This window comes from Tenrec ecaudatus, chromosome 11, assembly GCF_050624435.1.
Source record: "Tenrec ecaudatus isolate mTenEca1 chromosome 11, mTenEca1.hap1, whole genome shotgun sequence".
NCBI classification, from domain to species: Eukaryota; Metazoa; Chordata; class Mammalia; order Afrosoricida; family Tenrecidae; genus Tenrec; species Tenrec ecaudatus.
Window position 1 is genome coordinate 96,821,274 of NC_134540.1, and position 15,787 is coordinate 96,837,060.

The 15,787-nt window shown below is 39.5% G+C and overlaps 1 non-coding gene across 1 annotated transcript; it reads right to left on the reverse strand.

Moving 5' to 3' along the window:
• Window positions 1-4,658: 4,658 nt before the first annotated feature.
• Window positions 4,659-4,805, reverse strand: LOC142461985 (small nucleolar RNA SNORA57). Its single transcript, XR_012787140.1, has one exon. It is a non-coding gene; the product is annotated as a small nucleolar RNA SNORA57 (small nucleolar RNA).
• Window positions 4,806-15,787: the final 10,982 nt, after the last annotated feature.

A 15,787-nucleotide genomic window follows, 5' to 3' on the forward strand; every position in this document is an offset into this window, starting at 1 on the left:
GATTTAGAGAGGATTTTTAAAGCTTAGTTTCCCTCTTTCATTTCTCCTAGAAGTACCACAACAACACAGGAGACGATTTTAGTTTCAGATCCCACTGCCAAGAGAAACCATTAGAAACATGCTACAGTGTCTTCTTCCTGTATGAGTTTTGGTCTAAAATGTCCAACTCCAGTGAAATTTCCTCCAGTGAAATATGACCAAAGTATGAACACACACAAAGTATGCACACACGTTTTAGGGTTTTTTCTTCCATACACGTTTAAAACTTTAACTTCCTTTTGTTTGCCTCCAGAAAAAGGGTGCAACTCTGAAAAACTGTGATGGAAATCAAGTTTCTTTAAGGTATAACTCCAATTGTGATTTCTGTCATCACTTAACATTTATTTTTCTTTCTTCTATGGTGAATTTTGCTCTAAAAATTTGTAGCTTTAGGAAGCTATTACCTGGAACTCCTTTCTTTTTTTCAGTTGGTAATGTTTTTATTTTCTACCAACCTTAGGTAGTTGGAATTTCCTTTCTTATAATTCATGAAGAAATGCTATTAGTTTGAAATATAATTTTTCACAATTAATAAATGTACATATTTGATGAAAACAGAGGAAGAGTGTAAGTCGACGAACTGATTATATTATTTTCCATTACGATTCCATCATTGCTTTATTATTTACATCAAATCTAGAAAACATTAATTACTTAAAATGAGAATCAAGGGAAATTAATGCAATGATCGTTTCTAACGGGTGGCTAGATTCCATAACCTTTCCTCTTCTGTCTATTTGGCCTCAATGATCTTTATTTCACAACTTTCCCCTGTTCCCAACCTCATTGACTATCTTCCCACCTCCCCACACTTCTGCCTGCTCTTTCATTTACTGTCTTTGAACTCCTTCCAACTGCTTCTCATGCTCCGTGAACTAATTAGAAAAATAAGACATTTCTTGGTAAGAGACAAAATAAAGAAAGTTGTCTCCCAAAGACAAGTTATTCATAAAGCAAATATTATCCAACTTTAAAACAACATTTCAAATGTTTCTAAAGAATGTTCATGCACATTTTCTTCCTGAATTCTCACAACAAGTCTGTGGCTTACAAAGGTGCTGCTGCAAGTAAGCCTCCTTGGGCCTTTTCCTCAGTCCATTCTCCATTGTCTTCCCTGCCCTGTTCCGTCATTTAGAAAGTTGAACTTTTCGATCTTTCTTGCCAGCTGGCTTTGTGATTAGCTTTGGTCTTTGAGAGTCACTAGAACGAGGTCCCACGAGTGTTGGAAGCTGTGTTAGTCAGGGTACTTTAGAGAAACAAATCAACAGAAACTCATGTATAAGAGAGTTTTACATAAAGGGTAAGTACACAACAAGAAAACATTCCAACCCAGTGCTGCCCAAGCCCACAAGTCCAACATTAACCCATATGTCTGACACCAATTCACAAAGTCATCCACATCTCACAAAACACACGCAATGATGCTGACTGCAGGAGGAAATTCAGGGAACATTTAAGCATCTCAACGCTGCCAGGGGTCTCCACACGGCTGCACCAACACCCAGGGCTGCAACGGGCTAGGTCCATGCGGTTTCTCCTCAGGGATGTCTTGCAGGAAGCGAGTCTGGCCAGCTGAAGCAGGGAACTGGCTAAGGAACCTGTACCCTGATCCGACCATCACAAAGCAAGAGATCTGAGAACTAGAAAGGTGAGGCTCACTGAGCCATTTATCCCTCCGCCCTTCAATTAACACCACATGTGTTTATCAGCCAGGTTGGCACAATAAACTAACTACCTCAGAAGTACTGAGAATTTAGACATCACATTTCTTCCCTTTGTTAACCAAGGTCCCCACCACCCAATATCTCCTCCTTAGATGCAGTTCTTAGTGGCCTCCACTTGCTCTGCTTCTTTCCTTGTCCTGGAGTTCCAAGGTTTGCAGCTTCCTGCTCCTCATTGTTGCTGGGTACCTCACTCGTCCACAAATCTGCCCCTACTTATGTAAATAGTTCTCTTATTAGCATCTGTATTTCAGTCACCGAGGGTGCATTCTTTTTTCTGCTTATAACATAACTGATGAAGCTATTTTATTACCCATGAGTTGTTCTGGGAGGGAAATTGAGAAGAGACAGAGAGCCTAGGTGAAACACAGTTTAGATGATCCATCACTTGTATCTGCTTTGATTGGGATATCATGGCATCTTGTTCACTGAAGGAAACAAAATCTTATAACTGCAGTGGATTCTCTGTGGTCAGCACACCCAATGTTAATTTAAGACCCCTTTCACATGCTTCATTTCTATAAAGAGTAATGCTGGAAAATGCACAGGGGCAGGTACATGGTGTCCTATAAGATTGCTATGAGTGGGCATTGCCTGGGTGACAGTGAGTCATCGTAGTAATAGAATCAGCTTACCTTCTGGTCTTATAGATAGAGGAAAGCTAAAGTCAGAGACAAGGCCTGGTTTGTGAAACATAGAAATATATGTATCGGTCTGGTGTGTGGACGTGGGTATAGTAACAAAGAGGACACACCTATCAAGTTTTATGACCAGATATCAGCTTTTTCTAAGAAATCTTTCCCAAAACTCCTAGTTTTGGGAGATTAACACACTCCAATGCTATAACTGAGTACTTATCCAGGCTCAGTTTCATGGAGCTGCATCCAAGGGAAGGTTTTTATCTTTCCCATGATTTTTGTGAGAACTATAAAGATCTTTACAGCATTACTTAATAATTGAACTAATGAGAGGACCAGATATTCTGCAATCAAGAACATTCATGTACATCTTCCGGATGAAATGGCAGCGACACAGTTTCCTCAGCTTTGTACAATGTCTTCATGTATACTTAAAACATGTTGTCTATTTACTATTTTCTGTGCCAGATTCTTCTTCCTGGTTGCAGTAGCAGGTCCTACATATCCATGGTCCTAGACCTTTGGGGCAGCCAGATTTCACCATCATTTACACTCCTGCTCCTCATGAAATCAAACAGGTAACCGAGAGATCTTCTTTTTGTGATCCCCCGCCCTTTGTGGCAGCTATTAATGTGGGCCTTCAGGCAGTAATGATTCATGTTACATGTTCATGTTAAATACAGAACATTGGAAATTGTTTGAACTTCGTACTCCTCCCTCTTTATCATTGTGAAGACCCCATCCAATGATATTAGATTTTATAGACCTTTGCCCCTTCCCCTTTACCCTCCTTCTCTCTTGTACTTCTAATTTGAGAGACTAGAACCCTAGGGGATAATTAAATAAAAGAATACAATTATCATAGTACACTGGAATATCTATATATTGACATGGAAATTTAACTCGTTTTTATCAAAGGAGCTTAGGAAATAAAAAAAAAACGTTTATGAGTTCTACCTCATAGCTGCACAATTTGAAAGTGCTATAAAGTTTAAGAATGACTTTCTGTTTATTGAAAATAATCCAATATTGCATCTTAAAGATGTCCTTGAGCGGTTTTAGTCTTGTCACAACCCTTTTCATTCATCAATGATAATAATTCCTTTTATTTTTATTTCTTAATAACTTTATACAAAATTTTAACATGAAGTCAACCTTTAAAAGGAAATAGTGTGTGATCACACATGCCTGTGCACATTCACACACACTCACATTAGTGACACAGATGTCAATAGAAGAGGTATTTGAAGGGAGGACAGGTCATTTACTCCCTCTCTTTTGTCGGCTGCGTGTATGCCTCCAGGTACATTCAAAGTCACTCTTAACTCCCACTGGGGGTGCTGCTGTCTTAACAAGAGCTCCTTTCTCTCTTCTCCCTGGACCCCAGTGAACAACCAATTAAAAAAAAGTCCACTGTATCCCCATTCCAATAAAGTTCTAGAAGTTTCCGACATCGAAGCACCTATTAAAATTGGTTATATTTTAAAATCTTTTAATTCATCTATTTGTTTTTTTAAATGCCAAATTTTTGACACCAATAACATGACAGTTACGTGCTGAATGTCAGAGATGCAACAGTGAGCAAGAGAAACGTGCAATCCAAGCAAAGAGCTATGGAACCAACAACTCAGTCCATTGTAGCTGTGTCTCTATATAAACAATCACAACTAGGACCAAAGGACCAGGCAATGGTGTACACTAAGTGCTTTCCTCTTGATGTTTTCAGTCAGAAAGAAGTTCTACGTCTGGATCAGAAACTGTGTTAACCAAGGCTTTGCTTCGACTTAAAGGACGAAGACATTCATTCAAAGGACAATTATCCATTTGTATACATTTTAGAAACACCCCAAAGCATTCTTTGTAAATAAGGACCAGGGATTGAAAAATAATTATATTTGAAACATAAATTACTTAAAATATATTATGCTTTTTATATTGTGGAACTGTTTAGCTTTCTTTTCAAATCTTCATGTAAGTTCTGATAATGTCTTCCAAATGATAGTGTTCTCTATGTTACTTTTGTGCACATAGTCGATTGCAATGTCCCAATTTTTGAAAAAGGGGTCTAGTATCTGTACAATGTACTAACTATATGTTTTGTTACCAGCATTTACTTTGCTGCAAAGGATTTTTATTATAAAATAAAGACAATTCAATTTTGCCAATGCATTGAAATTAACAAATAGATATAAATACATTTCAGATAGCGTTATATAAGATTGTGTGGTTTTTGGTTTTTTTTCCCTTTTTTCTCCCAGGCCCTTGTGCCGGCGTTTGAGAACAGAACCAGTGGACGGATAGCCGCTGGCACGAAGACAGGACGCCAAGGGGACTCGGGTCCCCTCCCTCTGCCTCATACATAATAGGGACCAGGCCTGCACGCCTGGCCCCCGCCAAGAAAAGGAGGTATTTTTTAACTATTATTTTTGGTTACGAGTCATCCCACTGTGCTCAGTCCTAGCTTGATGAGAGAAGGCTGAAAGAATTGAGGGTAATTTATGTGGTAGCTTTGTTAGCTGCCCTCCAGTTGGCCCCAACTAATGGTGATTCTACGCACAAGGGAAATGCGGTCAGGTTTTGTGCCATCTGAGAATTGGTTGTGACACACTGCTGTGATCCCCAGGGTTTTCAGAGACCAAGCACCAGGATTCACAGGTTTCATATACACGGACACGAAGATTTGAAGTGATGCCCTATAGCAAAATAATCATGTATTTAGTTACATTTCCAAACAGCTTTTTCTCAATTTTTTCTTTATACAGTTTCTTTTTAAAAAGCACACCTTCTTAAAACATTGTAATAAACTCTAAGGGAAAATTAGGTGTGGGCTTTGTATCTGAAGTAAGAATATTATCAGCTTAGCTGCTTTCTTCTTCACATGTGTGTATTGGTAAAATTGCTTTTGAATTAAAATTCTGTTGTTTGTTTTTATTTGTACTTTGAATGCACTGTAATGTGAGTGCTAATTTCCTTAAAAAAAAAAACTTGAATGGCCACGAAAACCATGACTGGAAAATAAGAATTGAATGAGGTGGCCTGAAGCATTATATATTTTAGATAAATTTTATTATTTTCTATGATCGATTAAGACATGTGGATAGTGGATGTAAAGTTTGTTCCTCAATTTATCTAGCTGCCTGCACTCTGAGATGCAGCCAGCCCCACTGGAGACCAAGACATGAAAAGCTAGCTACAATTTCGCGTGCCAAGAAAGATGACAAGTTCAGAGATTTGGAGGATTAAAACATCTCCAGGGCGGATCTGACTCAGAATTGACTCAATGGTCCTTGAGGTGGGCACATACCAGCTCCTCACCAGTTTGCTTCACTTACTCACACAGCGGGGCTCTTTCCGAGAGTTGGATGTGTCAGCTATTGCTGAAACAGTCCGTCAGCACTGGGCCCTTGAGCAAGCATGCCCCCACGGTCAGCTTCGATCTTCTGGATAACATAAATGGAAGTGACTGAAATTACACCTGTAGGTGTAAGTAAGAAAACAGGGTTACACATGTGGCTATTGTCACCGAAATTAAAATTGCTTTGATGAAATAAAAATCAGTTAGGTCTGATGAGGACTTTCTCAATGCTCTGAAGGGCCATTCAATGCTAGGAAATGTCAACGTTGAACTTGTCCACTTTTTCAACTCATCTATAAAACAAAATATATATATTTTTTTCTGATGGCCACTTTGGATTATCCTCTCATATTTCAGCCTGCACTCCACTAATACAAAGGATTCATTGGCTGACTCCTTTCAATTGCCAAGCAGTATTCCTTCATATATATACATATATATATATATCCCCATTAAATGAACAAAATTCATATGTTATTCTATGTGGGGGAACCAAATGTCTCATTAAAAAGAAGAGACTAAATAACCACTTGATTGTAGCTTAGGTTTTATGCGAAGTCTCAGCTGTGCTCACACAACTGACACTGACAAGCAGCTGGAATGATAATTGGGCTCAAACGTATTTCTCCTGCCCTCTCCCCGATGACAGGGTGGCAAGGGATGGCAGCACTCCCCCAGTCAACTTTTCCACACATGATAATGCACCAGGGCATCAACTGGTATGAGCCATCAAAGCTTCCTGGCTTTTCAATGTCAATTCCTGCGTCTGTATTAGAAATATGGCTCACATGGGAATAGATAAAATAAAAATGACTTGTTAGTAAAACATTATCTAACACTCTAACAATTTTAAGCAGTGGATTCAGTAGTCGAGGCAAAACTTCTGTCTTTAGCCTATGTGAACATTTATTTAAGTACATTACTTTCTAGTGTCAACCCTCCAGATTTAATAATCCTGAAACAGATCCATGTACTCTCCTCAATTTAGAGGTGTCTCTTTTTGACTTCTTTTCTACCTAAGTAATAATAATTTATAGAAGAAACCCAGCTAGGGAGTTGACAGACTGCTAAATATGAGGAGCGAAGAAAGTATTAGAAATTCTTATTCTTTTTTGCCTTTTCTTCTTTTTTACTTCCCCCAGTCCCCTCTGCTCCCACAACAACTCCTTCCTCGTGTCTTTCATATATCATAAATGACTTCATATGTGCTTATTTGTTTTCATGTGTTTCCCTGTGTTGGAAGTGAGGTAGGAGAAGAAATCACTGATGTTGAATTTTGGAGTTGAGTCTTGAACTTGCAGAATAAAAACGGACTCAAACTATTCCGTTTTTAACATTAAATAACATCCAAACATAGGCAAAGAATGGACTGTGCGGGAGGGTTTTCTAGGCAGAAGGAAAAAGAACGCAGAGGGCAGGAGATATCAAGCATGACTGCCTCCCTGCAGGCCTCAGAAACTTTATTTGTAAACAGGAGGTAATGAGACTTTCCTCCAAGGTGTTTTGCCAAAATTAAATACAAAGTAGTTTAGAGGAATCTGTTATTTGGAAGTACGGAGAAACATTAGTTACTCTGGGGGTTTGCTGGGCATTATACCAAAATAGGATGTGTGGGCTTGTGTTTCCTCTGCTGGGGAGCTGATGAATACTAACTAGCAGAAAGTAAAGGGGGGTGTGTGTGGGGGGGCACATCTGTAAGTCTAGAACTCCCCCCACCCCTCGCCACCTTTGAGCAATTCTAAGCACTATTCAGCTAATATTACTAGCATAATTTTAGACTATGTTAGTGGAATATCTTATCCAGATGGGCCCATTGGGACCTGCTCTGGAGAGACCACAATGGGAGCATTTTAAACAATTCTGACTGCCGATTTAAGGGCATAGACCTGCCAGTATATGTTCATAGATTGGCGCAGAAGGGTCAGATTTCTAGAAAACTGCGTCACTTAACAAATACAGGTATCTGAGGTTTACCAGTAAAAATCGACAGAGAAGGTAGGCTGAAGGCTGGATTGAAGATGGTGTAAAATACAAACATATTTAAAATGGGTAAAAATAGAAAGAAGAATTTTTGGGGGTGCGGGATAGAAACATGTAGGAAACTCAAATGTTAGTGCATAGGAGCCCATGCATACCGACTTGTTGCAGTATTGTTTTATGTCTGAGTTCAGGTGAGAACAACAGAGTTTTATGTATATATGGATTTGTCTTAGTACATGTTTATAGCATCATGTGCTTTCTTTCACAAAAAGGAGATTATGTGCTAAAGGTATATTGCTTTGTTAGAATAAAATAAACTGATCTATCAAGAATTAAATGACCAAATGTTGAAAGTTATGCAAAATACAGAAACAACTTTTTGTCCAGCTGAAAAATTACATTGTATTCAGCCTGATTATGAAAATAAATAAGATTGATATCATGACTTTGAAGGCGGATCAACAGCCCTTTACAATAGAAAGATATAATAAATCACAAATAGAACCGTGTGTGTCATTTGAAACTTTTTAGTAACCATTTTGAAACCTATAAAGAGAAACTAGTGAAATTAATTTTAATAGTATACTTTTCGATGCATGGACTCCAAAAAGTTTATGGGAAAACTCGATCTTTTAATTCCATTATTTCCACAAGCATTCTAAAGTCCTCTTCATGTTGTGGTTGCTAGGGGCCAGCCAGTTGATGCCGACTTGTAGCAACTCTAGGGACAACAAAACAAACACTGCCTTAGTCCTGTGCCGCCCTCACAATCGCTCCTCAGCTTGAGCCCAGTGTTGCAGCCACTGTGTCAGTCCATCTTGTTGAGGGCCTTCCACGTTTTTGATGCCCTTCTGTCTGGTGGCATGGTGGTTACAGCATTGCACTGCTGTGTTAGTCAGGGTTTGCTAGAGAAACAAGACCAGGACACCTATGATGATATATATATATTTGTAGAGATATATAGAGATACAATAGAAGAACTAAACAGCTAATTGGTCTATAGAGCAGTACAAATGGCTCGGTGCAACTCCTATGAGACAGCTAATACACTGGCAGTCCTTCAAGTCTTGAGAGCTGCTGGGTGCAAGTCAAGAAGGCAGAGAGCTGAGTCCTCTGTCAGGAAGTCTGGTCATAGGCAGCAAACAGCAAGGCAGGTCACGAACAGTCTGCCAGAAGACAGGGTCCTATAGTCCCCATCTCAAGCGATGTATACTCCAATTGCGTGGTGAAGCAGGTCTTGAAGGAAACTCAAAGGCTAGCGACACAGTCCATGGGTTAGGTGTCCCACAGGTAGTGTAGCTTGCAAGTTGAGTCAGAGAACCAGCTAAGGCAGCCTCATACTGGTCCGTCATCAAAGAGCAAGAGACAAGAAAGGTGAGGATCGCAGAGCAATGTATCTCCCCACCCTTCAATTAATCCCACATATGTTCATTGGCCTGGTTGGCACAATAAGCCTACCTATCACAGCTGCTAATCGCAAGGTCAGCAGTTCAAAACCACCAGTCACTTCTTGGGAAAAGACTGGAATTTCTACTCCCATAAAGAGTTACCCTCTAGGACACTTTCAGGGGGGCAGTTCTACCTGTCCTCTAGGGTCCCTATGAGTTTAAATCAACTTGATGACAGTGAATTTGGAGTTTTTTTTCTACTTTAGCAAGCATAATGTCCTTCTCCAGGGACTGGTCTCTCCTGACAACATACACAAAAAACATGACACTATGTCTCCACTCCCATCCTTTCCTCTAAAGAGCATTGTGGTTGTACTTCTTCCAAGAACAGTTTGTTCTTTTGGCAGTTCATGGTATTTTCAATATTCTTCACCCGCACCATAATTCAGATGCATTTTCATCAATTATTTCCTCCAAAAAGGCCAACCGATTCCTTCTTCATAGTCTGTTCTTAAGTCTGGAAGCCCGCTGAAACATATTCACTTTGGATGACCCTGCTGGCTTATGAAAAACCAGTGGCATTGCTTCCAGCCTCACAGCAACGCACAAACCACCGCAGTATGACAAATGGACTGACCAATGGTGGCATTCCTTGCACGCACAGCAATAAATCGAAAATGGCATTACTTTAACAAATAATCAATACAAAAACACTGAAATATTTTAATTCTGCTTTCAGATCATAAATGTTCAAAATAAGACACGCAGTTGACATTTATAGAGGATCCCAATTTAAGCTACCCACATTCGAAATGCTTAATAGACTTCTGCATTGAATTGCAGTTTCATAATAGTTGTGGTAACCCTGAACGAACATGATTAAACATTCTTCCAAATACTTCCTTCACCAACAGAGATTTGACAGCAAAAAGCTCCATTCTAGAATACCAGGCCATTGTTATTTGCATGTAATTTCTGTTAACTATTTATCTGTACTTACATATGACTGGGGAAAAAAAGGATGCTTGAACCAATGCAGTGTACAAAATAATCTTCTTGTCCCTAATGAATATAGACGGTTCAAAACGTGTCGATGGTTTAGACCCTGCATCTTCGCTCAGTGAAACAAGTACTGACGGTGCTGTGAAGGAATCCTGGCTCCCGTGATCACATGGGGACAGTGAGCGCTCTCTGGTACTGCTGTTTTCTGGTAGCTGCTGACTATGCCAAATTAGATGGAGCTGTGCTGAGGCATGTTCCCGTTTGTGATGAATGTGTCTCGGTACAAGTCCTAATTTGTGCTGTTTGGCATCTGGGCAGACAGGTAGCGAGCTTCTGGCTGAACTGAACCAAAACGTGTGGTTCCAGCTCACTTTCATTGCCGCAGGTAGATACAGCCGAAAGACATGCTTTTCTACAATGACATATGAATGATCACACTTAAATAGAAGACGGAGTTAAAAAGCATTACAAGATGTGGGTCCCAATTTATGCTAAAAATATATATATCAGCGGTCTAATTGCCCTGTTTATTTGCAAGCATCTTATTAGAGATCAGTAGTGGGGCTTTAAAAATTTTTGTTTTCCTTGTATGTTTTTAAAGATTTTCCCTAAAATCCATGTCCACAAAACATAGGCAGCTTCCATTTACGTATCCAAAAAATAAACAATAGAGGCTTTTATATATTCTATTATGCAGACATTGAAAAAACCCATTTTGTTCTTGATAGCTGTTTGGAAGATGTTGATGGGCTGACAGCCAAGGCTAACCCTTGCTCCTGGGAAAGAAAAGGAAGGAGCCAAAAGGCGCCGTGCAGCTCTAGTCTTCTGTGCTCCCACAACTCGGCGATAAACCGTTCAGAATCTGAGGACTTCCTAATGCGAGAACAACACGAAAGGAAACATCCGCTGCAACTTATCCCAGTACAGTCAATTAAATCAGAGAAGCGACACCATCTTTCCATCGAGGATCATGAGAGATGGAAGAAAGAATATCTCCGGTCTCCGCCACGATTCCCTCTCTCACATCAAGAGACCTGCAGAACTGTAAATAATTGTTGGGATTCATTTCAGCAGGAGCTTCCCTACATGGCAACCTTGGCTAATATTCCATTGTTGATGCTCTGCCTTTTATATAAGAAGACGTTCAGGAAAACGATTGGATGACAGTATAAATAACACATCTCTTGGTCTTGGCTCTTGTGAAGCTCTTGCCAAAGAATATTGGCGTCTTGGTGTTTGTTCAATAGGTTAAAAAATATAGCCTATGCTTGTTACAAACGGTGTCTCATTCATTTACTTAGATCTCTTTCCTCTGTTGTGCTGCATCCTGTTCTAAAAATATATAGACTTGGGCAGTGCTGGTGTCTGTCCTGTCAGCATTCGCTTCCTGCTACTTCTTTACTTCAAAGAAAAGACTTGTCTTTCGTCTAGCATCCCTTGAGACTACTTTTGCAATCAAAACATAGTATCTAGGTGGTCAAATCATGAAACATACAGTCCAGAATAGCAGTTGCAGTCTTAAGCATGTCATTTGTTTTTCTTGTATTTGAAATAAGTGTTTTGGGCAGTAATTTGGAAATGCACTCCCAGTACAGATGAACAATAATTTGAAAGAAATAAGTTGTTCAGATTCCGAAGTTCTATCAAAAGATTAACCTGCCACTTTTCAATTTTGAATTGCTAAGTGCACAAATGATACTTTTAATCATGAGGAAAAATAGTTGAGACAGTGTCTGACTATGTGAGTTATTACACTTACAATTTCATTTTTTCAAGAAATTTCTAGTCTACTGATGAATTGAGAACTGTGACTTCCTCCACTGAGATGTTGTTTATTTAGGACAAATGTCCATCCAGGCCAATTGATAACTCAGGATAACTCCATTAATTTTTCTTTCCCTCTTTCCTCTTGTAAAACAAACAAACAAACTAGAGATATTTCTATTTGAAGTCCTTATCACAGGTCCTTTAAATTATCTTATTGGTTAAAATATAAGCAAGTAGGAGGGCAAAGTACATTATGAAAACTGAGAAAACTCTTATTTTAAGATGCTACTTACAACCATCTTAAAACCAAATCACAAAGGTGAAAAGTCAACTTTCAGATTTTGAGTATTCCCGTTAGTATCAGCATTTCTGCTGCTTACCACCTAAAAAATGGATAGACTTGGAAGTTATTATGCGGAGTGAAGTTAGTCACTCACAGAAGGACAAATGTTGCATGAGCCCTTCACTGTGACGAGAAACACCAAGAGGGGGCAGGCTTCTGTTTTCAGGACATGCAATCTTCTAACTGGGTCTCTTAATGAACAAGGTAATAAGCCTGCCGAGGGCCCATGAACCACATATCACCCCCTTTATTTCTACCTCTTAAAAACGACTTCAATAGAGGAGTGTTTGGGGGTATAAAAGAGACCCCATTTCAAATACAATGTGGAGGGAACATTTATTAAGTCTTAAAAGAGACAAAGACACAGACCCATCCCACATATGAGGGAGGCCATCAACACGGGATGAAATGGCATTCAAGGGCTCATTGAGACACCAAGCTTTAAAAAGCCCATGGACAGACAAAGGAAACGGTTACAGAAGCATGCTTGGTGGCTGATCAATCCATTAGAGTTACAGGTGGGACTACAGAAGCAGGAATAGGATCATGATTGGGAAGTGTACATGATTAGATGGAAAGGTTTACAAGATTGCCCCAGGGTCTTCCACCCAAGGCAGACATGGCAAGACTAAGAGGCCATGCCTCATGTCGATGTGACCCCCTGTACCATCCCAAGTACCAGTTCGGTGAATTTCATCAAGGACACACCTAGGCCCAAAGAGAGAGCCTGCCCCTCCCTAGGCTAGCCAAAGAAGGGAGGCAATCCACTCTCCAAGGCATTCGGCTTGATGGTAAGATTTTCAACATCCTTGGTGAATGATCAGGAAGAACCAAATGAAGGCTTAATGTAGGTGGGGACTCTGCAAATCGATTTTGAGCTGTCATGGCCAGTCGTACATTTTTACCAACCAGTGTGCTCCAAATGTACCTTCTAATGCAGGAGATGTCACCTCAGCTGGGACCTGTTTCTCAAAATTAGGGGAGAGGGAGAAGATAAATCAGTTGCTGTCATATGATATTCTTTTAAGGTCTCTCCAAATCAAAAGACAAGAATGATAACCAAAATTACTGAAAGCCAAAGCCTGGGTAGTGGTGGTGGCGGTGGTGGTGTGTGTGGGGGGTGGGGGGGTGAGGGGGCCGGGGGGGGCGAGGGGGTTGATGGGGATGGTAGGGGCCATGTCTGTCTCAGAGAAAGCAATTACACTTCTACTGGATGGAGCAGCTGCCATAGGGAGAAAAATGCTTCCCAATTTTTATACTAAATCCAAGGAGAGAATATGCCCGCTACTATGTTCCAATTGGAAACATTTGACCTGGCTTCTAACCAGCACTTAGTGACCCAGCCCATGAATGGGACTGTGGAGTCTGTCTTTTGGGGTCACACAACATCCTTCAAGTCCTTGTTGTTAGGTGCCACTGAGTTGACTCTCACCTATAGCAGCCCAATGCACAACATAACGAAATGCTGCTTGGTCCTGTGCCCTCCTCACACGTTTGTCTATGCCTGAGCCCATTGATGTAGCCACTGTGTCAATCCATCTTTTTGAGGGTCTTCTCTGCCTTTGCTGCCCCTCTACTTTACCAAGCACGATGATATTCTTCTCTAGGGATTGGTGTCTCCTGATAATAGGACCAAAGTATGTAAGAACTATTCTGGTTTTACATCTTCCAATACAGATTGGTTTACCATTTTAGCAGTCCATGACATTTCAATATTCTTTGCTAGAACCACAATTCAAATGAATCTATTCTTCCTTGCTCTTTCTCTTTCAACATCCAACTTTCACATTCTTATGAGGTAATGGAGGATACCTTCTCTTGGGTCCTCAAAGTCACATACTTGTTCTTCAATACTCTAGACAGGTTTTGTGCAGAAGAACAAGAAGGATTCAATATGAAAACTCTACTCAGAGGACTGGGCTTTCCCTCAAACTCACTTGTAGCAAATTTAAAGAACTGACATGCTCTCTTGGACATAAGGCCAAAGTGCCCTCAGATGAGAAGCAACGGACTGTTATCCCACCGTTATGGAATTAGTGGTCATTGGACATTGGTTAGATCGCTTGCTTTAATTATGCCCAATGAAAGGTGGCCCAGGACTTATTATTATTAAATTTATTATTTTAATGATCTCTTCATTTTTTATATGACGTGTGTTAGTCTAGAAGGCATGGTTCCACCTCTTAGAATGAGTTTTATTGTATGTTTTTTCCTGTCTCAAACCTCATTGTTTTGTCAATAGTGTCTAGTCATTTAAGCTTTTAACCTGTATAATGAAAAAAATATATATGTATTGCTTTCTACAAAACTGTCCTATATATGTTTAATTTCCTTTACTCAGCAGTGTTTTAAATTCTATACCATTGGCTAAATTAATGACACTCAATAGAATTATCTTAAGCCCTATTTTCTCCAATATAAAATGATAATGACGTGTCTAAAGTGAACAAGAGACATAGGTGAACAATGGATAGATGAAGCATTTTGGGTTTCCACTTAATTATAGTCCTTACCAAAGAACAATTACGTAATTTTTATGATATGGTGATACTTAACACTCACCTTCAGGAAGAGCTCTTTGAAGATTTGAGTGCTATAGTAAAGTGTGGTAAAGAAATCAAATGATGCCTGGCTATCACAAAGTATAGCCTATGTGGTTTTAAAGGCTTAAAACAATCAGCTATCTAAGTAAATTGTTAACTATGCCCACATAGGAGAAACACACTAGCCTGTGAGATTCACAAATTATAAATAATAAAATCCTAATCTGAAGGAGGGAATGGTATTAAAGCATGACTATGAATGAGAGTGAAAGCCCAAAATCAGTTTGCAGGGTCCCCACTTGAATTAAGTTTCCAGCGAATCCCATTTGCCATAGCTAAGGGATGTGACTAGGCACTCAGAGATCATTATAAAGGCAGTTATGGCAGATGCAATTAGATTACAAAGGTGACACCTCCTCATTTCATCTCCCTTTTGACCCGTTTCAAAATGATTTCTATTTTTAATATTTCCTGCTTTCTTTTCAATTGAGATTTTTATCTGTTTGTTTTGTGTTGTTTCTTGTTTGTGATTTGTACGTAATTGTTTGTCTTTGTTTTGTTATTGTTTTTATGGTGGTGGTGGTGGTGGTCCTTGTTTGTGTCTTGTAATTATTTTATATGTGTTCATTTTGAAAATGAAACCCCAGATGTTAAATCAATAGATATATTAACTGAATTAATAATTACCCAGGCCTATGACTGGGGAGCTGGGGGAGAATGGGAGCTAACAACAGTGATTATGAGAAAGAAGAAAATACTCTGAAATTTATTTTCATGATGACAGCACAGCTCTTCTTAATATGATTGGATATGTGAATTACATGCCAATAAAAGTATTGCAAAACTGTTACAGACAAGCAAATAAGTTAAGACAGCTCTCAGAGCAGCTAAGTGAAACAGCTCAGACTCAGAAATACAATAGGATATGGTAGAAAGGAAGTAAGATTTAGAGATTAACAATTTGGTTTGAATCTTGGTCCTGCTTTTACCTGTTTGATTTAGAACAAAGAA